This window comes from Pinus tabuliformis, chromosome 2_2, assembly GCF_031772625.1.
Source record: "Pinus tabuliformis cultivar Carrire ecotype Pingquan chromosome 2_2, CPIR1, whole genome shotgun sequence".
Classification (NCBI taxonomy): Eukaryota; Viridiplantae; Streptophyta; class Pinopsida; order Pinales; family Pinaceae; genus Pinus; species Pinus tabuliformis.
Window position 1 is genome coordinate 1,024,514,729 of NC_142300.1, and position 24,188 is coordinate 1,024,538,916.

The following is a 24,188-nucleotide window of genomic DNA, read 5'->3' on the forward strand; positions in this document are numbered from 1 at the left end:
ATGCAAGGCTTGTGAGAGAGTAGGCTGGAGAAGGGATCTCACGAAGAGGTCGACAACCACTGATTAGCAACTAGATGGTCAAAGAACTGATCTAACTGATCTGCAGGCATCTCATATAGGGCCTGATATCCAGGTGCAGGATGCCAAATAATTGGGCTGCGAAACCGATACCCAACCAGAATGGTCCTGCTCACAGAATCCCTTCCCCATAGAGACTCAATCTGACTGGCAGCCAATTCAAAATTCTCAAAGTTAAAGGGTTCCCTGAGCTGGATGTTTGGGTTAGAGGTTCGGTAGCGAAACTTTGCAGCATGGAGGGCATGGTCTTTAATAGTCAGGAAATACTCCAGACCATTTCGGATCAAGTCTCCATGCATGGGACCTAATATCTTCATGACACCTGGGATCCTCATCACACTCCTATGCTCTCTCCATAATGCTGTGGGTCCCTAGGTTCAGCTCGTACCCATAGGTCTAAACTATTTTCTTGCCTCTGGAAGATGTTGTAAGCTTTAAGCCATTTTAACTGATTCACCCCAAATGAGATAAAGGCTTGGAATTGTATATCGCCAACGAATGGGCCAGGATTCAAATCAGTTTCCTGGTCTAAGACAAGATTGTGCAGGTAAAATTCACATAACACCTTTGAACTTTAACTCCATAGTGCTTGCAGCAGTCTATAAAATCATTAACAGTGTTGATCTGGATAGGTGCTCCCGCCCTAACAGCTTTTATTTTTAATCTCAAATATCGTTCAAGCAAAAAGCAGCATTAATTTTAGCAGGGGCTCTACAAGTCAAAACATCAGTATACAAGGAACACAGGGTGTCCATCTGCTTAACAACACTATCTAGTCGACGAGTTACCTTAGCAACCTTTTCCTGCTCCTTCTGCCATCCTTCAAAGGCCTGGCTCTCAGACTGACTGATGTTTCGAAGTTGCTGTTGGAGCTCTTCATATCTTTCCTTGGGGACCGTCTGTTCTCGCAACTGCTCGGCCTCCTGCTGGGCTTCCTTCATCATTTTATGCAGGGTTCTGGTTTTGGGTCTTTCTTCCACACGTCGTAGAAGCTGGAAGTTTAACCTGGACCTTCTTATTACGTTGTTTGGAATTTCGGACCCGAATTTACACCCGAGGGGGTGCTTCTGTTTGAACCTCTTTGCTATCCGTTCCTTTTTAATGCGAACAAAGGGTTGCTGTGGTCTTCCTACCACTGGAGCCTCTTGCTGTTCCATTGGAATGTCCATTCGTTCCTCCGGGCCAGATGGAACAATGTTTCTATTGGAACAGCACCTTGTTCCTCATTATCATTGGAACAACAGAGCGACTAGTTCCTCGACAGTAGGTCTCCTGATGGGGTTTCGTCCATCAAAACGAACTCTAACCCTCGGGGTTCTTGCTGCCGTGGTCCTCTTCCTTTTCCTTGCAGTTTTTTGTATTCTCAGACTGGCTTTCAACATTCTAATTTGTTGCCGGAGTCTGGCTATCGTGCCCAGCATCCTCTGGTGCTTCTTCCTCAATTTTTCAATTTCCCTTGCCTCGGCAGAGGTTTTGGCCTTCAATCTTACTTCTTCTTCCTCTCCTGGAACATCTTCCGGCGTCCTGGGGACAGATTGTCCCGGATTGATGTCTTCTGCTTCATTACCATAGCCAGGCAGGTTTTCTTCCCTGCCTCTTCTGCATGCCTTTCCTCGGGTAATTCTTCTTCTGCGGGGCCATCAAGGACGCCTCCTGTACTGGAGGCTTGGCCGTATCCTCTCATATTGGCCAGAACTGCTGCCAATTCCTCTTCTCCGGAGGGTCTTGCAACGGGCTACCCATAGATTGTGCGTTTTCTTCTTCTTGATTGTCTCGCTTGGTGGTCTCTTCTCCTTCAGATTGGTCGTGTCCTTCTTCAATTCCTCCTTCTGGCTGGTTAGTTCCAGCCTCTGATTTCTCAACATTTCCTTCGGGTAATTCACCTTCCACTTCCAGAGGTTCGTCCTCGATTTCAATTGGTTGGGCCGCAGTTTTCTGAATCTTTTCCAACTTCCCCGTATTCGAACCAATCGAGCTGACTTCCTAGGTCTTTCAGGTAGGTTGGGAGTGCCAACAGGTCTCTAGGTTCTTGGTCTGGTCGTTCCGGCGTATCGGAGGGTTGCTTCCGTTTCGAAACAGCATGCTTTTCTGCCGCCGACTTCTTACGTTTCTCTGATTGTTCCGGCGTGCTGGAGGACTGCTTTCGTTTTGAAACAGCATGCTTTTCTGCTGCTGGCTTCTTATGTTTTTCTGAACGTTCCAGTGTGCTGGAGGTTCGTTCAGATTTTGGGGGTGGTACAGCCAGTCCCTCTTTAACTGTTTCGACCAATTCCTCCCAGGTGCCTTGCTGTTGGGTAAGACTGTGGCTTATTATTAGCCGAATCAGTCCGTGGTGGCTAACAACCGTATCTGTGTGCTGAGCCTTCTTCAGGCTTCGGGCCGCATCATGTAATAACGAATTTAAAAGGGCAGGGAGATTTACAGAACATTTTCCCTTTAAAACAGCTAGAAGTTTTAAGTGACGAGCCCTTACCACATCTTTTCTCCCTTCGCAGGTGATATAGCTCTGCACTATCTTCGCCAGCTCGGTCCAGGGTTCCCCCAGTGTTGTCGGCAGAACTCCTTTCCCTTTGACTGTCAGACTTTGGCCTTCGCTTTGGAAAATTTCCATTACTTTCTGCAGTCTTTCCTTCTTCAGCTCCCATCTGGGTCCAACAGCTGGTAATCCTGAGGTTTCTGCGATAATGTCCTCCGTAACTCCTATCCGCTTTCCTCCGACTATAGAGTGGTTTTCCTGCAAATTTTGCAGGAATTCCATGCTACAGCCTCATTCGATTCTTGCAGGCGGTTGAAGTAATTCAACCATCCTGCATTTTCCAGAATTTCGCGGGCAGCAGCGGACGCGGTCAGCTTGTGCGGTTCACTTCGGATTGTCCTCCCGCCCATAGCTTACTCCAGAAATAGACTCAGGAATGAAACAACAACTGTTTGCAGTATTTACCAAGCAGAGAGGATACTCGATGCTAATTTTAGGAAGGATCTTCGCAGAGCATGCAGCAAAGAGAAAGATCGTGGATGGTAGTCCGTAGAGTGAGATCATCATGTCGTTAAATCGTGTCATTATTTTGCCCGAATGGTGTGCAGCCACGTAACCATTGGAGTAATGAGGTTACCTCCCCCACCGCGATCTGATAGGCTGCCCCCAGCCGTCAAAGAGAGGAGCAGCGGCCAGTCGGGAGTCAAATCATAAAGTGCAGCAGGTAGAATTATGCCATGTTGTAAAAGGACAATGGAGTACCGAAACCGAGGCAGAAAAGTGGATCGCTTTTTAGATAAGCCAGTGTGATATAATGAGGAACGAGGGGTTGGACGTCTGTCAACTGTACCAAGTCTCCAGTAGTCATTGTCAATTCCGTTGCCATGATTGGTGATAATGTTCATGCGATAATTATATCAGGGTGTGACATATGATACATGCAAAGGATATAAAAGACAAACAGACTTAATATCATACCTGTTGGTGTAAATATTACGACTCCAATGCCATTAACAGAGCTCTGCTGCCAACAGGTGTTCATAACCTTGACAAAGTTGTTTATCTCACCCCCGGAACCATTATCCTTTGTGTATCTACTGAAGAGTGCTTTGTCAAAATGCAGGCCATTATGCTGGCTTGGTGACCAGATAACCATAATGCCATTCACAAGGTAGGCACGAAACGTGGTCAGGCCGGCTCGTGATGAGACCTCCTGTTCCAAGGTTTGCTTGTTATTCTACCTTTGGACCATATCCCTGGTGTGGTGGCCGTAATGGGAATGCCACTTCGCTTCCATCCTTATGATCATGGTAGGCTGGCTCTGAATGAGACCCCCTATCCTGCATTTGACGATTTCATATCTTGTTTTTATTTTTTCTTTTATTCTTCTTTTGCAGCACACTTCTCTTTTTCTTTGTTCAATTACACATAAGGGTGGTTCCGCACTCCTTAAGAGCGGGGAATGGTGGAAGAAGTCTTACAATCCCAACAGACAGATATAAATCGTTTGGTCATATTCCTCAGTAATGATCAAGAAAGTTTTTAGGGAGATCGACATGATAAAAATTACCAAACCACGGTTCGGGAATAAGATAATGACAGTGAAGACGAAAGTTAATGTCCCTCCTCTTGTCTTCTTATATATACTGACTGTTAAAATAGTAGTGATTTATGATATGCCGGTTTCGGTATATCATGCTTTATGTTCATTGCATAATATCATTGCTATATCTAAAGGATTTAGGAGAGCATAATCGCAAAACGTCCCAATAGGAGCAGAAAGGTTCTAATGGTGTCCTCTCTGAGAGAAGCATGTAAATGAGTTATCTTGTGGAAAAGAAATAGCAGAATTAGCCAAATTCTGTATCTTGGAAAAAGAAATATGCGAGTGCTGTTCCTTTTCACAAAGGGACAGCAAAGCACAAAGAGTGATGTTCCTGTTCGCAAAGGAACAACAAAAATCCACACGTGTCGTTCCTTTTCGCAAAGGAACAGCAAAAATCCACACGTGTTGTTCCTTTTCGCAAAGGAACAGCAAAACAAAAAGTGATGTTCCTTTTCGCAAAGGAACAGCAAAGCAAAAAGTGCTGTTCCTTTTCGCAAAGGAACAGCAAAGCAAAAAGTGATGTTCCTTTTCGCAAAGGAACAGCAAAGCAAAAAGTGTTGTTCCTTTTCGCAAAGGAACAGCAAAGCAAAAAGTGTTGTTCCTTTTCGCAAAGGAACAGCAAAGCAAAAAGTGTTGTTCCTTTTCGCAAAGGAACAACAAAGAAAAAAGTGTTGTTCCTTTTCGCAAAGGAACAACAAAACACCAAGTGCTGTTCCTTTTCGCAAAGGAACAGCAAAACACCAAAAGTGTTGTTCCTTTTGAAAAGGAACAGCAGAATCACACGAGTGTTGTTCCTTTTGAAAAGGAACAGCAAAATCAAACCAGTGCTGTTCCTTTTGAAAAGGAACAGCAAAATCAAAAAGTGTTGTGCAAAATAAGGTAACAAAAATACTACAAACAAAGATGAAAAGAACATATGTACAGGATGTTATGTACAAATTATGAAAAACGAGTTGCTTAAGTTATAGGTGAGGAAGATTTCGCTTCCTCTCCTAAGATCTCCAAATCAGTATCTTGCTGTAGCTGTTGACAAAAGGATTCCCGAGTAAGAGGTCTTCGATAGAGACGAACTCGGTGGCCATTTACTTTGAACGTATGTCCAGAACCGTCAATTGTGATCAGAGTGAGGGTCCCATTGTCGTGCACCTTCTGGATCTCATATGGTCCTAGCCAGCGAGTCTGGAGTTTCCCCGGGAAATCCTGGAACCGAGAATCGTATAACAGAGCCCAGTCTCCTTCATGGAAGACTTTATTCTTTATAAGTGCATCATGCCACTTAGCTCGCTGCTGTTGGATTAATGCTGTGTTTTGTAATGCAGAGAGCCTAATCTCATCCAATTCGTTGATTTGTCGTAGTCGATTGATCTGTGCCTCATTCAGATCTAAGCCGACCTCTTGTGCAGTTCGTAGTGTTTGGATCTCAAATTCGATAGGAAAGATTGGTTGTTTCCCAAACACCAATTGATAAGATGAATAGCCTGTCGTACTTCTCCATGTGGTTCTATAAACCCATAGTGCTTCAGGTAGCCGAGCAGCCCAATCACGCTTGTGTGATGCGATAGTCTTTGTTAAGATTGATTCAATTATCTTGTTATTGTTTTCTACTTGTCCATTTGCCTGCGGATGATAGGGAGTAGTGATCTTATGTTGGATATGATAGTTGTTAAGTGTTGCAGCTAGTTTATTTCCAACAAATTGTGGTCCACCATCTGTAATTACTTCTCTCGGAAGTCCATAACGTACAAACAAATGGAACAAAAATTGTATTACCGAATCTTCTGTAGCCCTAGCTAATGATTCAGCCTCAACCCATTTAGTAACATAGTCTGTTTCTACCAGGATGTATGTCCTCTGGTTTGATGGTGGAATTAATGGGCCCGACGAAATCGAGAGCCCATCGTTCAAATGGCTCAATAACCACTTGTGGTCTCAGAGGCATTTCATCAGCTTGACCAGGTTTTCCTGCTCGCTGGCAGCTGTCACAGGCTTGTACAAACTTTTTCGCGTCCTTAAAAATTGTAGGCCAATAGTATCCTGCCTGTAGTACTTTATGTGCTGTTCTTTTGTCAGCAAAGTGCCCCCCGCATGGTCCATTATGACAAGCTTTTAAGATGTCTAGGATCTCATCCTCTCGAATACACCTCCTGATTTGCATGTCCGCCCCTATATGGAATAAATGGTCTCCAATCCACGAAAATCGAGTGCCTTTTTGAACAATTTGCTTTCGTTCTTGAGGGGTTAGGTGTTTTGGTAACTTACCCACTGCAAGGTAATTGGCGACATCAGCATACCAGGGTGTTCGAATGGCAATGGCAAACAGATGTTCATCAGGGAATTGATCTTCTACTGCTGCTGTTTCGATTGATTTGGGTATTCTTGAGAGGAAGTCGGCTACAGGGTTCTCCTTGCCGGGTCGATCCTTAATTGTGATGTCGAACTCCTACAACAGTATCAACCATCGAGTTACTCTAGCATTCGTGACAGGTTTGTTTGCTAGATATTTGATAGCAGAATGATCTGTATATAAAAGAACAGGATCACCTGTAATATAATGCCTAAATTTATTAACAGCATGAATTACAGCCAGGAATTCCTTTTCAGTAACAATATAATTGAGTTCGGCAGAGGATAAATTTTTGCTAATATAGTAAATAGCGTATGGCTTCTTATCCTCTTCTTGTCCTAGGACTGCACCGATTACTGTATCCGAGGCATCAGATGAGATCTGGAATGGCAAATTCCAGTTTGGTCCTCGAAGGGCTGGAGCTATTGACAACAGCTTTTTCAATTCTTTAAAAGCCTGGTCACATTTCTCTGTCCACAAGAAATCAACATTACCAGTTAAGGCATATAGAGGTGCTGCAATTCGTGAATAATGTTCTATAAATCATCTGTAATATCCAGAAAATCCAAGGAAACTACGTACCTCTGTTTGAGTAGTGGGGGTAGGGATGAGCAAAAGAATCTGAATTTTAGCAGGGTCTACCTGGATGCCAGCTGCTGAAATGTAGTGCCCTAGAATGAGCCCTTTCGTCATCATCATGTAGCACTTTTCGTGGCTCAGGCAGAGTCTGGTAGCAATGCAACGTTGTAGAACTTTTTCCAGGGTATCCAGAGCTGGATCAAATTCATCCCCATATGGTGTGAAGTTGTCCATATACACCTCAAGTCCATCATTTATTAGATCTGCAAAAATACTGAGAATAGCCCTTTGAAATGTAGCAGGGGCGTTACATAGGCCGAAGGGTAATACTCGATAGGCAAACGTTCCCCAGGGGCACGTAAAGGTAGTTTTATCCTGGTCTTCAGGGGCAATTTGGATTTGGTTATATCCACTGAAGCCGTCCAGAAAGGAGAAAAATTTCTTCCCTGCTAACGTGTCCAACACTTGGTCTATAAATGGGAGGGGAAAGTGATCCTTCTGTGTAGCCTTGTTTAACTCCCTGTAATCCACGCAAATCCTCCATTTTCCATTTTTCTTGGGTACCACCACAAGGGGAGAGACCCATTTACTGTCAGAGATAGGGTAAATAAAGTTAACATCTAAGAGCTTCTGAAGTTCGTCTTTTACTATCTCTTTTAGGTGAGGGTTGAGTCTTCTTTGTGGCTGACGGACAGGTCTTGCATCTTTCTCTATATAGATGTGATGGGTGCATAACTGAGGATCAATCTCCTTCATGTCAGGATAATCCCACGCAAATGCATCCTTGTATTTTTGTAACAGATTAACAAGCTTTATTTCTTGATCTGATGTAAGGTTGGCGTTAATATTCAGAGTTTTACCAGGTTCAATTTCCACTACTTTGCTATTGGCAACAACAGTTACTGGTATTGTTTGGTCATGTGGATCTTTTAAAGGATCTTCTTCTAGCTCACTGTCAAATGCTGCTTCTATCATAAAACACTGCATATGTGTTCTAGCTTCAGTTTGACTAATAAAATTGTTAATGGCGTCGTCTTCTGTTTGATCTTTAAAGTCTAAAGCCTTCTGTATAGTTAATGGAGATCTGATATTGTTAGCAAGATATGACACAGGATAAGAGTTAGTTTTAATCATTGGCAGGCTTGGCTGTGCTGGAGGATATAAAATTAAATTTTTAACATCTGGTCCTTTAGTTATAGTCATGTTTCCCTGCCGGCAGCCAATGTAGGCATCGGCAGTAGCAAGCCAGGGTCTGCCTAGGATTAACGGATGTCCATCTAGTCGGGTTTTAGGATTAATTACCAGGAAATCTGTGGGATACTCCCAGGAATCTACGGAAACGATGACATCATTCAGAGTACCTTCTGGTCAAACTACAGATCGATCTGCCAATTCTAACAGAGTAGAGGTAGGTTCTACTGACGTGATGCCAAGCTTTTGGCAGGTGGAGGTTGTCAAAATGTTGATTGCAGCTCCCAGGTCAACTAGAGCGTTAGTCAGGGTTTGGCCATAGATTTGGACAGTTACAATTGGGTTCCCGGGATCTTCATATTTGATAGGTGCCTCTTTTCCTGATAATAGGTCGGATAAAGTACCAACTACTTGGACTCTGGGGTTAGTATTTGTATTCCTCCTTGATTTTTTGATGCACAATTCTTTTATGGTTTTTGCATATATAGGAATATCTTGTATGGCTTGGAGGAATGGAATCTTTATATACAAATTTTGTAATTCTCCCAAAATGTCAAAGTCTGGAGATTGTATAGGTCGAGATATGACTAATCGTTCTGGGAAAGGAGGAGAGGATGTACTTGCTTGTTTATTGTTTTGCTCTTTGTTTTCATCCTTCTGTTGTGGGGGTTGTTCTATTGGTAACTGATCTTCAATGCGAATTGTTTTGTCTCCCTCTGTTTCTATTATTCGTCCAGATCTTAACTGAAGATCATTGCACTCCCTTAGGTCAGATCCAATCTCTGATGTGTCTATGATTTGGATGGATTGGACTGGCCTATTATTAGGATTGGGATTGGGTTGGGCTCGGAGTTGTGGTCTCATATTAGACTGGGGATTTTGTTGTAAAGTTGGCAGAGTTGGTTGAGGGAGTGGGACAGTTCCTGTTGATTGATATGTCGATCTTGGCCAATTGGTCTGCCAGGGTGAACCTTGTGAAGTAGGGGGAATCCACTGTGGGGGATATGAGTTATTTTGCCAGTATGGTGGGGCATAAGTAAAATTTGGCCAACCGAATTGGTTTGTTTGATTCATCCATGGATTTGAAGAGGGAAATGGTTGTGATGGCTAGTTTGAAAATGGGGTGCAGATTGATTTTGCCATATACCATATTGCTGAGTATTATACTGTTGAGGCTGAAAGGAAGAGGTTGGATCCGAAAACATACCTGGTTGCTTAGGCTGCCATTGGCGATGCTGGTTAACAAAGTATGCAGGCTCTGGTTCCTCTTCTGCTTCTTTGTATACTGCCTTCAGTCCAGGGAGTGAGGGGCAGCTTTCAGTAGGATGATCCTTTGTACAAATAGCACATGCTTGGACTGAATCTAGTGGACATTCCTTGTGGCTGTGTTTTTTTCTGCATCGGGGGCAAAAAATTGCCAGATTTTGTTCTGCCTCCATTTGCTTTTGTCTAGCCTGCACAATATCAAGTTGTGTAGTTAATGTCCCTAAAATATCAGTTTTGAAATTTTCTAATAAATTCCCAAGCTCTACACGTGTTACCCCCTCTGTTGAAATTTTATTATCTCTAACAAACCGATCGTATTCTGTTGGTTTTATTCTTGTGCTACCCCTTGAACACCTGATGCATAACTTAATAATATCAGCAAAGTTTTCTTGGTAAATGTCCCCTTTTCCCATGATATTCAATGTTTCAATCCACTGTTCTTTCATACCTCTGATTAATGCAGTTTTCAACACATTGTCAGGCAAAGGTAATGATGCATAGGGGGATCTTTGTAAATTATATTGGAAGCGTTCCACATATTCTAGAAAATCTCATCTTTCAGTTCCCTTGACCTACAGTAATCCTGATATTTCTTGAGAAAGGCTTCTTTCATCTCTTCCCAATTGTTTATGACTCCACCACCTAAACCCATAAACCATCTCAGAGCTGCTCCCTTCAAAGTAGAGGGGAATAACTTTAGTTTTTGGGGGTCAGTGGTGTAATCGTACCCTCTACATAATACATCAAATTCGAACAAGAATGCGTCCGGATATTCTGATGTAAGGCCATGAAATGTGGGGATATGCTGGAGAGGGATGGCTTTCATGGGCGCATTTGCTGCAGAATCTACTATCGGATATTGCAATGTGGAGGTCTGGGTGTTTGGCTGATTCTGCGCCATGGGATCGAATATATGCCAGTAATCTTCAGGAATTTCCAAGAGAGTGTTCCTTCGTTGAGGAGGGGTAGTCTTAACAGGGATTGTCTTGACACCACTCCCTTGATCAGGGATGATAATGGCCCCAACTGTCTGCGGTGAATGGATTCCTTCAACAAGGATTTTTACAGCGCTTCCCTTGTCCGGGCTATTTAAAGGCTGGTTTAATTCAATAGGAGATCTAGGTTCCTCGATTTCCCCTGTTTCTCCTTCTCCTTCACAAAGGTTACTTTGGGTCCCTTCGTGCAATGGTCCAGGAGTCAAATTTTCAATTTCTTGAAAATCCTGCTCCTCTGTTTGACTGTGCACTTCAGCAAAGGCTTCAGATGGTGATCCCGAGGCCTGAAGGGAACTAGTAGGCTGTTTAGAATTGACTTTCTTATAACCTACCGATGGCTGAGAGTCGGCTTTTTTATAGATTTCGTCTATGAAGGTCGTTCGTCCAAGGGTCACCGGCCCCTTGGCTTTGGATGGAGGCTTTTGATCTTTCTCTAACTTTTTCTGCTTAGTCATGCACTCCAATTAAACTGCTAAATCCTATTTAACCAATCAATTCTGCTAGGAAAGCGGACGGTGGAGCAGGGCTTTTACATGCTCCGTACGCAGGTTCTTACCTTTCATTTTTAAATCCAACTCCCTCCTAGCAGATTTGCGCACTACTCTATAAAGGACAAATGGCTATTACCCCTTCCCCGGCAACGACGCCAAAATGTAGAGCGATAACTAGGGTCTCTCACACCACCAATTATTCCACATTATTAAGTCAATCCGGGATCGTTTTGTTCTTTCAAGGAGTAACTCAATCCGAGGCTATTTTGTCCAAGTAATGCTCAGTAGTATAGCGTTCTAATGATTTGAAGGGAAACAAACACTAAGCTGTAACTAAACCAACTCAAAAGATAAAATCACACAAAACAGTTGATCAGTCAAGGGTACAGAAACAATAACCCTTCCCTTTAGAAACTGATAAAGAAAGAAAACCAAAGCATGGACTTATAGGTCTGGGAGTTAGGCAGCGTCTTGTTGGGCTCACGACAGCCTTAGGCTTGCTATCACGCAAAAGCAACAAACGCAGATTAGTGAAAGTAAAATGGAACAGCAATTCTAAAATGGAACAACAGTAATCAAATGGAACAGCAGTAATTAAATGGAACAACAAACTATCATAAACAGGAAACGTCAATCATATAAATTGGAACAACAAACTCAAATGGAACAACAAACTCAAATGGAACAACAAATTCAAATGGAACAGCAAACTCAAATGGAACAGCAAACTCCGATGTATGTACACGTTCTAGACTACTGTAGCAATCCGAGAGTAATGTATGATGTGACTATGTTTCTGAACAAAGTGATATTATCTTCAAGCCTCGCAAATACTTATTTTATATGAATCCAATGATGATAACATTCATACCAATATCTTGCTATAGAAATGGATGCAATTCGAATAGATTCACTTTGTGTAATACAGAGACGTGGGTTAAAGAACTTATTCAGATTCAGATATTAATTAGGAAGCATAGTCTATCATATAAAAGATATATCGGATTACTGAAAAAAGAGAAATAAGCAAACCACACAAATCACCGTATGATACAACAGCAAGTGACCGTCGGAGCTGGGCCCTTGGCTACCAATGGTACACTGCTTAAAGTTACTTCAGATGCAGAAACGAAGTGAACACCAAGTCCTTTATATTGATTGCATTAACAAAAGTATACAAAATCAGGTCTTAACAAAACTTAATGACCAAAGTTGTTCTGAAGCTTGTAATTACAACAACAGTCGTCCCCCACGCTCGATGGCGTGGTACCTTTATATAACAGAAATGACGGAGATATCTAGTTACAAAAGATAAGCTTAAAGCAACGATCCCTCAGGATCGAAGATCCTGAGGGATTCGCTAATCGTTCAGTTCTTCTCTTTCCTTTCTTGCGTTCTCCGTCTCGGTATCCTGCGTTCTTTTCCTGGACTATTCGGCTCTAATTTTACTTGATCTTGTCCGCATCTGGTTCCCTGTCGACGGGACAGCAGTTACTTTCCCTTCGCTTCTTGTTTTTACTCGATGATTCCCTGTTTCCGCGTCCTTCTGCATAGAAAACATCAATTATTAGTGATTGAGCTTCGTTTGTCCATTTTCACACAATTTATCAAAACCCTTATATTCTTTAGACTCATAATGCAGAAAAGGTTAGAAATATTATTGAAAAACCACTAGATTGCTTGTCAAAAAGCATACCTTCCAAGTGCTCCACAAGGAGTACGGTGGACTTCCTCTCAGATGAGGGAAGAAAAATCAAAACATGCGTTGCATGGAATCAATTCCACAATTTTTCATCATGGGATAACCCTTAGCATAGCCCGATTTCTGGTTCCCTCATGTGTATTTACTCCACATGTCTCCACACTCATCCACCTTTATTTTGCACTAAGTCGAGTTATCATAGACTATATATTACTTCACACTCAACGTTTACTCCACGCGTTACCAGAGATTGTGCATTATCCCTCGTACCACATCGATTTGCAATCACTGCTCCACACTGCCCACATCGATCTACCATTTACCGTCCTTGAAATCGTATGCCGATAGAATGGAGGCTCAAATGGTCATGGCCACCAAGAGAATATGTAACAAAGGGAAGAAAAAGAAATATATTCGACACTTGTCATGGCTCTACCCACAAACAAGAGTGATACCATGAACAATACAATAGGGATAGGCAACAATCTCCAATTTTCCACTCACGAACCTTGACTTCCTTTAACATTGTCGACAAATGCACCTTATACGATTCTTGGTGGATATCCACACAATTGAGAGATACACGCTAACGCTGATGATCACATAGTTGACAAATCTCTCTCAATACCCGCACTGTCATGCCTCTATCCTAGCGATAGTCTTTCAATAGCACATAGGTAGGTGTGGCGCCACTACCTAATTTATTTTCACCAATACCCTCGAGCATCGGCTACGCCTAACATTGAACACTTAGATATTTTCTTCAATGTCACTAAGAATTCATTATTGTTTAAACAACGGAAACATTCATCATCATCATTATCATATAAATATACACAGTGGATAAAATATTATATTAAAGGGAGGGGAAACTCCCTGGTTAGAGTCTCCTCAAAATGATAACAACAATATAAATTTACAAATATTTTTACAATTTCAATCTTTGCAAGGAACCCAAGGTTCACCTTTACAAAACTTCCAAACTTCAACTCAGCCTATTGTTCAGGGTCGCTCACCCAGGTCACCCTTCGTTCAGCCTGGATGTGCTTAGCTTGTGCAGCATTAGAACAGGAGCACCCACCATTAGGTCGCCTACCAAAACTCTTCACTTGGCAGGGTACCCACCTTCGTGTCTACTGCACCTGTTCTGGCATGCACCTAACTGCACACCCATTCAACACTTTGAACCGTCATTCACATGTGTCATTATTTGAACACATGGGCAGGAGTTCCCACAAGTCAACTCACCGTGCAAGTGCGCTCACTCTGGAAACTCATACGCAACAATGCACACACTATGTCACCGAACTCGTCTACGTGTCCAAGCACTAGTCGGTCTACCCAACCTGCAATCCATCTAAACTGTCTGCCTATCCGACTCCTTCTGCAGCTCATCTACCTAGTTTGCCTATAGTTCGCTTCACTCGACTTCAGCAGGAAGCCTCACCCACCTTGGCTTGTCCCACCTTGGCTCGTCCATTCAGCTTTCCTACCAGACTCGCAAGGCAGCCTCGCCCACTTGCGTTCATATGAAAAACTTCTACATTACGGTTTTTTGTTCTCATCTAGGTGTTTCAGCCCTCGATCCACCTACACCCTCACCTCCTCTTATGCATTTATATTTCCTTGCTCACTCAAGCCATGTGTATGCTTGTTCTTGCTTGGATTGACTTATGCCTTTGCTCCTCCAACTTGTCCACTATATATATGTGTCCTCCAAGGAGTAAAGTGGGTCATCTTCCCCAAGATGACCATGTAAATGATCCACCAGAATACCAAATGTCACTTCGGTTCACCCAACCCTTTGCTCCACACATCGGCCCACTGACTTGTTCATTGTTTTGACACTTCTTCTAAACTCATCGCACATTCCCATACTTAGTTTTTTGACTCGTTCGATGGTTCACCACAACTCATAGTCATAGGTTTTCCCAAGCCTGTTTGACTAAACGCCTCACTTGTCACACATGCTAGCTATTTTCCCACAACTGGAGATATGCCACCCATCCATTGCACACCACAAATTCTCAGCTCATGGGTGTGACATACTCTACCACTCTAAACACTTGTCCTCCTCGACAACACCATCCAAGCAACCACCATCGCCAAGACTGAAAATCTATATATGTATATGTACGTGTACCTAGATGTGTCCACCTCTAACCTATTCCTTGCCATCGATATGCCAAACTCTATAAGAAAATCATTTGTCAGTACCCATGATGTTGGTGACTAGTTAGGTAGCTAATCTAACCATATTTCACCTCCATAAGAACGCATGGCCCTACATCATTATGACTAATCTCTGTACACTTTTGTCAATCGTGTCCATCTTAGCCTAAATGTCTGCTAAAAATGTTGGAGACTCACTGCCATGAGAAGTTAACAATGAGCTTCATCCCCATGTTAGTCTAAGAAGATGGGGAGGAAGCGGAGTCTAAGGATCTCCCTCTTCCTCGCATATCAGCTCAATCCATATGCCAAGATATTCCACCTTTAATCTTTGTAGGTAAGCTTCTCGATTCTACTTCAGGTCATTTAGTCTAGCATCATCATCTTTCTCCATTGCCTCTAGTCTACTTGATAGATCCAAGATACTATTAGAAGATTCTCTAATCACCTATGATTGCTCCATAAGTTTTTCCTCTCTCCAAGGCAACTTCTTAGAGACTTCCTCATCTTGCTTGAACTACTTCATATTCATCGTTGTCAACTTAAATTTGGTTGTTGTATCCCCTATGGTTGGTATATCAATGGGTACTTCCTCACGCCTGTCATAAATGTACAATTTATTTGTGTGTGGAACTATCATAACTTCAAATTGTTTCATAAATTTCATGCCCGATACAGCTTCATAGTCATATATATGCACAACTATGAAATCAACTTCCGCAGTCTATTCACCTATGCTCACATCAACCTTCTCAGCTACAACAATCACAGAATCAAGTGGAGAATTCACTACTTTCAACTGTTCTTTAACTAGTATAAATTTAAACCCAATCTCCCACGTAGTATCTTCACTCATAAAGTTATGAGTTGCACCACTATCCACCATGGTGATAATAGTGCCTTTCCCAATCTTCATCTCAACATATTCCAACTGGTTCCTTTCGGGATCTCTTCGCAAGATCGCTTCTGTATCCACCACAACTCCCAAAATCTGCATAACTCCAACATAGTTTTCTTCTTTCTTCTTCTTCACATCGGATTGTTACATGGCTACCACTTTCAGCCTTAAATTTCATTTCTTGACTGTATGTGGTTCTTCACAAAGCCAACACTTCATGGGCTTCTTCGTCCTTGACTTGTCATATGGTCTCGAAGGCTCCTCCTTCGTAGACTTCTCTTTTGGCTTATCAGTGTCCTTCTTTCGTTCTTTGGTTCCTTCATCATAATGTTCTATCGAGTGATAAACTTCCACAAAAGTTTCATCAAGTGTCTTGATCTTTTGCCTCTTCAACTCATTGTGTGCACAATGTTTCAATCCTATAATTAAAGTTAATACCTTGTCCCTTTCTTCCATCTTAGGTAATTCCAAAACCACACTTGAGAACTCACGTTGATATGCATGTAGGCTTCTTGTTTTCTTTATGAATTTTATCTTCATCTTTTCATCCCAAGTCTCTTCTTGTGGACTAAAATGAGCTTACAAAGCTTTCTTCATGTCATCCCATGAAGTGATTTCCGTAGCATCACCACTGGAAATCTGCTCCACCTTTCTTTTCCAACACATCTTAGCATCTTTCATCAGAAATTGATGAGCTACCTTCACTTTGGCCTCATCATCAGGCATTCCCAAACGCTCCAATTATTGCTCCATATCCCATAGGAAACTACCAAGAGTTTTCATATTTCTTGTTCAATCTTAAGAATTGGGTTCTTTAATGTTCACATGAGTAACTCCCCCGTTAGAACCTTGCTCAATTGCTTTCTTCAGAACTGCTATCTCATTTCGAGCATCATCAAGATCCTTCTACAACTTCGAGATTTCTGCCAAAACTTGGTCCCTTGCAGCCCCAATCTCTTTGAATTCTTTATCTAATTGTGCATACAACCATTCATGTATACTCATATCATATTTTGAGGTCTTCAAAATCTTCCTTCAACTTCGTGTGCTCTACCTGCAACCTTGCTTCCATATCCCCATGTTCACAATATCTAGACTTCACCGAAGCTAAATGAGAAGCAATTCCTCAATCCTATCCACAAATCAATCCATAAGAACATGTTCAACATCCATGCTAGATTCCCCCGTCACAACTTGAGGTTCTTCTGCCTGAACTTCCATCAGCCTCCTTTGTGATCTAATGTAGTCCATACACTTCCTTACTGCTGAACTTGGCCCTTTTCTTGCCCCTGTCGAACTTTCCAAAAGTCCTACGGAAAGTCTTGATACCACCTGCTTACCAATAGATACATGTTTCCTCCATAATTCTCACCTCTCATACCACTTGTCACACCATTATCCTGGCAGTAGTGTTTCAACTCCACATAGGTAGATGCAACACCACTACCCGATTTCTTTTCACCAATACTCTCTAGCACGGGCTATGCTTAACATTAAACACTTAGATATTTTCTTCCATTTCACTAAGAAATCATCATTCTTTACATAGCGAAAACATTCATCATCATGATTATCATATAAATATGCACAACTCATACAATATTCTTTTAAAGGGAGGGGAAAATTCCTGGTTATAGTGTGCCCAAATGATAACGATAATATAAATTTAAAAATATTTTTACAATGTCAGTCTTCGCAAGGAACCTTAGGTTCACCTTTACAAAACTGCCAAACTTCAACTCGGCCTATCGTTCAGGGTCACCCACCCAGTTCACCCTTAATTTAGCCTCGCCCTGCTTAGTGCATGTAGTGTTCAGGAAGGAGTGCCCACACTTGGGTTTCCTACCGTAGCTCTTCACTATGCAGGGTGGCCACCTCCAACTTGCACCTCATTTCACACCCGTTGAACACTATGAATCGTCGTTCACCCATGTCATTGTTTCAACAATTGGGCAAGAACACATGTGGGTCAACTCGTCATGCAGGTGCACCCATTATGGCAACTCATCCCGAGCAGTTCACACATCATGTCGCCCAACACACCTACACGTCCGCGCACCCACCTATTCCACCCAAACTGTTTGCATGTCTCACTCCTTTCACAACTTTTCTACATGGTTTGCCTGTAACTTGCCTCACCCGAATTCAGTAGGGAGCTTCACCCACCTCATCTTATTCATTCAGCTTTCCTACCCGACTCGATAGAGAGCCTCACCCACCTAAAGTTCGTTCACCAAAGTTCTGTGTTTCGGTTTTCTTTTCTTGGCTAGGTTCTCTGGCCCTCGGTCTGCCTACAACCTCACCTCCTCTTAGGTCTTTGTCCTTCCTTGCTCGCTAAAGTTATGTGTATGCTGGTTCTTGCTTATGTTGACTTATGCCTTTGCTCTTCCAACTTGTCCACTATATATGTGTGTCCTCCAAGGAGGTGGATGGGCCTCCCGAGGCCGTCCATGTAAATCGTCCACCAAAATACTGAAGGTCGTGTCGGCTCACCCAACCCTTTGTTCCAAATGCCGGCCCAATGACTCGTTCAAATTTTCGACACTTTTTATAAACTTGTCACATGTTCCCATACTTAGCAATTTTCTAATTTTTGGTTTTTTGACTCTTCCCTCGTTCACCGCAACTAATCATCGCATGTTTTCCAAGGTGTGTTTAATCGAACGGACCGCTCGTCGCACATGCTAGCTCGTCGCCTTCAACCGAGGATATTCCACCCCTCCATCACACATCGGAAACACTCAGCTCACGGGTATGACACACACCGATGCTTGCTTTTGTCCACTACCTCACATGCTCTCATGCCAACTAGAAAAATAGGAAGAGAAAAACAAATGAGTTAAACTATAAGTACCTAGGTAAGGAGACCCTCACGCTTCCCACAAGGATCAGTCAGTTCACTGAATTCACAAATCAATATATACAAGTCTTACACAATGGCCTTTAGTTAGAGAGATGAAATAACCTGCTACAAAATAGGAACTAATTCCTAATTACAATCAAAATCATAACTATTACCATTTATCCATTATTTTCGAAGTATATCTAGTTGCCTTGTTTTTCAAATATTCATCTAAGTAGTTACAAATTTTCATGGAAATTAAACAATATTAAACTTTTGAATTTAGGCTTATTTGATCCATATTATGAAAAGTAATAAAAACTTTCGTAAAATTCACATCATGAGAGTTTTGTCAACATGTTTCAAACCCAAGTGTCGTTCATCTCAAGAGAAGATGAAGAACAAGATCTTGGCATCGAGTTATTAAAAGAAAAAAATTTAGTTGTTATAATATAATGGTTAGATTTGACTAAATAAATAATATTTTAATATAAAGAAATAATTGTTATTATTGAATTAAGGAAAATAATTAATCAAATTGAAAATTTTAATGAATCAATATCTAAAAATAAACATAATATTTAGGTCAAACATAAACAATCAAAACAATAAAACAATTAATAAAATCAATATAATAATATAATAAAATAAAAATAATATTTGGGTGAAACTTAGATAATCAAAACAATTAATTCTAAAAACTTATAAATAAATAAAAATATTTGGGTCAAACTTAAATAGTCACAACAATTAATTCTAAAAACTTAAAAATAAATAAAAATATCTCGGCCAAACTTTCAATGTTTTGAAAAATATGTTTATATAATTATTACCCCAAAATAATTAAGTAATTTCAATATTATAAATTCACAATTTTTTATACAATTTGAGATTATATGGGGGTAGTGTCACATAAACATGTAAACGTAAACTTAAACGTAAATGTAAATGCAAATATAAACATTTAACATGTAATGTTTAACATTTAACATTTTCAATCTAATGTGGGTCCTATTGAGAAGCCAACATAGGTTAATCCTTACTCTCGATCTACGAAGCCCTCGAGAGGGATTAAATCTTTTTTCACTCTATGCTAGTTGGTATATCAAGATAAATTTTTTTCACTTTATGCTAGTTTGTATATCAAGATATTTGATCCCTCTAGGCACTTAGTAGATCGGGAGTAAATATTGATATATTCTCGTTTAATTTCCCCTTTAGTTAGTTTACATTCACATTAACACCATGGGTCAATGCCATTGGTTCTCAATACCACGGGTCAATACGATGTGCCATATTTATTATTATTAATATCAATATTAGGGTTAATAATGATTTTTTTCATGGTATTAACAATAATTTTGCCAATAGGTTTCACCTAAATAAAACCTATTTTTTTAGTGTTCGTAAATTTAAAGTAATTAGTGATTAAATATATATAAAAAAAATGTTTTATTTATTTACCATTTCTTTGCCAACACATCTTAGCATCTTTCATCAACAATTGTGGAGCTACCTCCACTTTGGCCTCATCATCAGGAATCCCCAAACGCTCCAAGTATTACTCCATATCCCATAAGAAATTACCAAGAGTTTTCAAACTTCTTGTTCAATCATAAGAATTGGGTTCTTTGACGTTCACATGAGAAACTCTTCCGTTAGAACCTTGCTCAATTGCTTTCTTCAGAGCCACTATCTCATTTCGAGCATCATCAAGATCCTTCTACAACATCAAGATTTCTTCCAAACCTTGTAGCCCCAATCTCTTTGACTTCTTTATTTGATTGTGCATACAACCATTCATGTATACTCATATTGGATTTTGAGGTCTTCAAAATCTTCCTTCAACTTTGTCTGCTCTACCTGCAACCTTGCTTCCATATCCCCATGTTCGCAATATTTAGACTTCACCGAAGCTAAATGAGAATCTAATTCCTCAATCCTATCGACAACTCGATCCATAAGAAATCGTTCAACATCCATGCTAGATTCCCCCATCACAACCTGAGGTTCTTCTGCATGACTTTCCATCAGCTTCCTTTGTCATCTAATGTAGACCATACACTTCCTTATTGCTCAACTTGGCCCTTTTCTTGCCCCTGTCAAACTTTCCAAAAGTCGTATGGAAAGTCTTGATACCACCTGCTTACCAATAGATACATGCTTCCTTCCTAATTCTCGCCTCTCATACCACTTGTCACAACACTATCCTGGCAGTAGTGTTTCAACTCCACATAGATAGGTGCAACACCACTACCCAATTTCTTTTCACCAATACTCTCGAGCACGGACTATGCCTATCATTAAACACTTAGACATTTTCTTCAATTTCACTAAGAAATCATCATTCTTTACATAGCGGAAACATTCATCATCATGATTATCATATAAATATGCACAACTCATAAAATATTCTTTCAAAGGGAGGGGAAACTCCCTGGTTATAGTGTGCCTAAACGATAACGATAATATAACTTCACAAATATTTTTACAATGTCAGTCTTTGCAAGGTTTCACCTTTACGAAACTACCAAACTTCAACTTAGCCTATCATTCAAGGTCGCCCACCCAGTTCGCCCTTAATTCAGTCTCGCCTTGCTTAGTGCATGTTGTGTTCGGGAAGGACTGCCCATACATGGGTTGCCTACCATAGCTCTTCACTATGCGGGGTGACCACCTCCAACTTGCACCTCATTGCACACTCGTTCAACACTTCGAATCGTCGTTCACCCATGTCATTGTTTCAACACTTGGGCAAGAGCACCCACGGGTCAACCCGTCGTCCAGTGGTGCCAATTATGGCAACTCGTCCTCGGCAGCACACACATCATGTCGTCCAACACACCTACACGTCCGAGCGCCCACCTAGTCCGCCCAAACCATATTCCACGCAAACTATCCGGATGTCTGACTCCTTTTGCAACTTTTCTACATGATTTGCCTGTAACTTGCCTCACCCAAATTCACCAGGGAGCTTCGCCCACCTCATCTTATTCGTTCAACTTTCCTACCCAACTTGCTAGAGAGCCTCACCCACCTAAAGTTCGTTCACCAAAGTTCTGTGTTTTGGTTTTCTTTTCTTGGCTAGGTGTTCTCGCCCTTGGTCTGCCTACACCCTCACCTCCTCTTGTGTGTTTGTCCTTCCTTACTCTCTAAAGTTATGTGTATGTTAGTTCTTGCTTATGTTGACTTATGCCTTTTCTCGTCCAGCTCATCCACTATATATATGTGTCCTCCAAGGAGGTGGATCAGCCTCCCAAGGCTATCCATGTAAATCTTCCACCAAAATACCAAAGCTCATGTTAACTCACCCAACCCTTTATTCCAAACGTTGGCCCACCGATTCATTTAGTTTTTCGACACTTCTTATAAACTTGTCACATGTTCCCATACTTAGACATTTTCTGATTTTCAGTTTTTCGACTCTCTGAATGGCTCATCGCAACTCATCATTGCACGTTTTCTGAGGTGTGTTTAACCAAACGGCCCGCTCATCGTACATGCTAGCTCGTCGCCTTTAACTAAGGATATGCCACCCCTCCATCACACATTAGAAACACTCAACTTGTGGGTATGACACACACTCATGCTTGGTTTTGTCCACCACCTCACATGCTCTCATGCCAACTAGAAAAATAGGAAGAAAAAAACAAATGAGCTAAACTAGAAGTCCCTAGGTAAGGAGACCCTCACAGTGCCCACAACGCTCAATCAATTCACTGAATTCACAAATCAATATATACAAGTCTTACACAATGGAATTTAGTTAGAGAGACGAAACAACTTGCTAGAAAATAGGAACTAATTCCTAATTACAATCAAAATCCTAACTATTACCATTTATCCATTATTTTCTAAGTATATCTAGTTGCCTTTTTTTTCAAATGTTCATCTAAGTAGTTACAAATTTTCATGGAAATTAAACAATATTAAACTTTTGAATTTAGGCTTCTTTGATCCATATTATGAAAAGTAATAAAACCCTTAGTAAAATTCACATCACAAGAGTTTTGTCAACATGTTTCAAACCCTCAAGTGTGGTTCATCTCAAGAGAAGATGAAGAACAAGATCTTGACATCAAGTTATTAAGAGAAAAAAATTTAGTTGTTATAATATAATGGTTAGATTTGACTAAATAAATAATATTTTAACATAAAGAAATAATTGTTAATATTGAATTAAGGAAAATAATTAATGAAATGGAAAATTTTAATGAATCAATATCTAAAAATAAACATAATATTTAGTTCAAACATAAACAATCAAAACAATAAAAATTTAATAAAATCAATATAATAATATAATAAAATAAAAATAATATTTGAGTGAAACTTAAATAATCAAAACAATTAATTCTAAAAACTTAAAAGTAAATAAAAATATTTGGTCAAACTTAAATAGTCACAAAAATTAATTCTAAAAACTTAAAAATAAATAAAAATATCTCGGCCAAAATTTCAATGTTTTCAAAAATATGTTTATATACTTATTACCCCAAAATAATTAAGTAATTTCGATATTATAAATTCACAATTTTTGATACAATTTGAGATTATATGGGGGTAGGTCTCACATAAACATGTAAACATAAACTTAAACCTAAATGTAAATGCAAATATAAACATTTAACATGTAATGTTTAACATTTAACATTTTTAATCTAATGTGTGCACTATTTAGAAGCCAACGTAGGTTCATGTTTACTCTCCATCTACCAAGCGAGAGGGATCAAATCTTTTTTCACTCTATGCTAGTTGGTATATCAAGATATTTTTTTCACTTTATGCTAGTTTGTATATCAAGATATTTGATCCTCTAGGGGCTTAGTAGATCGAGAGTAAAGATTGATATATGCTCGTTTATTTTTATTAATATTAATATTAGGGTTAATAATGATTTTTTTTCATGGTATTAACCATAATTTGGACAATAGGTTTCACCTAAATAAAACCTCCTTTTTTATTGTTCGTAAATTTAAAGTGAATTAGTGAGTAAATATATAAAAAAATTGTTTTATTTATTTACCATACCTCTAGTTTATTTATATTTTATTAATTTACCAAGTCTCCTTTATAAATGGTATTTATGAGTGTTTTAAAATGGTATTTGACCCATAAGCTTCACCTAAATAAAACCTCTTTTTTGAGTCTTAGTAAATATAAAGAGGTTTATGGAGAAAATATAAAAATGTTTTATTTATTTACAATACCTCTAGTTTATTTATATTTTTTTTTACAATACTTTTGGAGTAAGTATAAAAACATGTTTTATTTATTTACAATACCTCCAATTTATTTATATTTTTATTTATTTACCATAATTTTTGAGTGTTCATAAACCTCTTTATATTTTTAATTTATATTGGGTTTATACATAAAAATAATTAGATTGATTTCTAAAATGTTTAAGTTTACATTTATTTTTACATTTATGTTTACATTTACATTTTTATGTGATATGTACCCCATAGTGGGGTGTAGAGAGCCTCCGGCAATCAATCTAATTATTATTATCTATAAATACAATATAAATTTAAAATACAAAGAA